Source organism: Gavialis gangeticus, unplaced genomic scaffold (assembly GCF_001723915.1).
Source record: "Gavialis gangeticus isolate Ggan-Ray unplaced genomic scaffold, GavGan_comp1, whole genome shotgun sequence".
In the NCBI taxonomy this organism is placed as follows: Eukaryota; Metazoa; Chordata; order Crocodylia; family Gavialidae; genus Gavialis; species Gavialis gangeticus.
In genome coordinates this window covers 36,899,224-36,900,417 of record NW_017729033.1, presented here as the reverse complement: position 1 = coordinate 36,900,417, position 1,194 = coordinate 36,899,224, and the positions used below count along the sequence as shown (strand labels likewise).

Here is a 1,194-nt window from a genome sequence, read left to right as displayed (position 1 = left end):
GGGGGGGGGGGGGGTGCTTAGTCTCCCTAACAAGGGCTTGTGGTTTCCATTTATTCCCTGGGGTCATGTGGTCCCCCACTGGGAACCACACAGGAAGGCCCAGCCTGGGCTGGGTCCAGAACCCAGACAGCTACTTGATAGCACTGAGGACTGGAGAGCTCTTCCATGTCCTGCTGCACAGTGCTGGTTTAAAGAGGTACCTGTGCAAACAGAGGAGGATGGGGGAGTTCTCTCATCCCCAGCTTCTAATGCCAGGTTGCTCTTTAAATGGGTGAATGCATTCCCTGCCGCATGTGTCAGACACCTCTTTGTACCTGTGTATACAACCTTTGAACTCAAAGTTGTCCTCTGTCCAAACCTCAAGATTGGGGTGGGGGCTATGTGCCAGACTCTGAAGGTCTCTCATGCCCTGAGGCTGTCTAGAACTTAGCACTTTAAAGAGTCTCAAAGATCAGGGGATGTAGGGCAAGACTTCTTAAGGTGCCAAGTCCTGCTGAGCCCAAACCGTGATGCAGATATTCAGCTGATTGTTAGTATTAAGACCTGGGCAGTCCACCATCCAGGTTCCAGACCTGTGGCTCCCCTGGTCTTGATGATGAGGCATGCTACATGTTCCATTTATAGCATCATATAAAATATCCACAAAGATGTTATGTATTTTTGGAATTATATCTTTATGCTTGATTTGCCATTTTATGGTGCCAAAAATCAATAAACATGTAGCATGTTGATATTTATGGCACAGTGAATATGTTCATATAACATGGCCAAGGCCCTAAATTCCAACTAAGCTGAATTTTGGCATGTATGACCATGATTTGTATCTGGCCCATAGCCACCTAGGACCCTAAGTGTTATTTCAAGTCTGTGGGACTTAACCCTCCTAAGAGCCCAAATCACCTTTGTAAATGGGACTCGGGTTCTGAAGTTGTTTCACTGCGTTTGAAAATGTTACCGTGTAACATAAGCCAAAGGGTTTTGAGGTGCTGATGCTCTATGCCCCAGTCATCAGATCAAATAACATCCTGAGAGCCAAATTCTGACCTTATTTGGAGTTGCATAATAGCTACGTAAACTGTAATGATATTATTCTGGATTTACAGCTGTGTAAAGTGAGATAAAAAATTGGGTCTGAGATTTTATATCTAGTGTCATAGTTAGTAGGCTTGGAAGGGACCTGAGCAGATCATCAAG

At 45.1% G+C, this 1,194-nt stretch overlaps 1 protein-coding gene across 6 annotated transcripts in view; it reads right to left on the bottom strand.

The window, feature by feature from the left end:
• Positions 1–1,194, bottom strand: part of C1QTNF7 (C1q and tumor necrosis factor related protein 7) — a 103,830-nt gene that overhangs the window by 22,936 nt on the left and 79,700 nt on the right. Inside the window, exon 1 of one of the 6 annotated variants that reach the window (XM_019526585.1) lies at positions 1,045–1,055. The exons of the other annotated variants lie outside the window; for them this stretch is intronic. The gene's annotated coding sequence lies outside the window, so the exon portion shown is untranslated. Of the gene's footprint in view, positions 1–1,044; positions 1,056–1,194 lie in introns of those variants that run through there. 6 annotated transcript variants of the gene reach the window in all.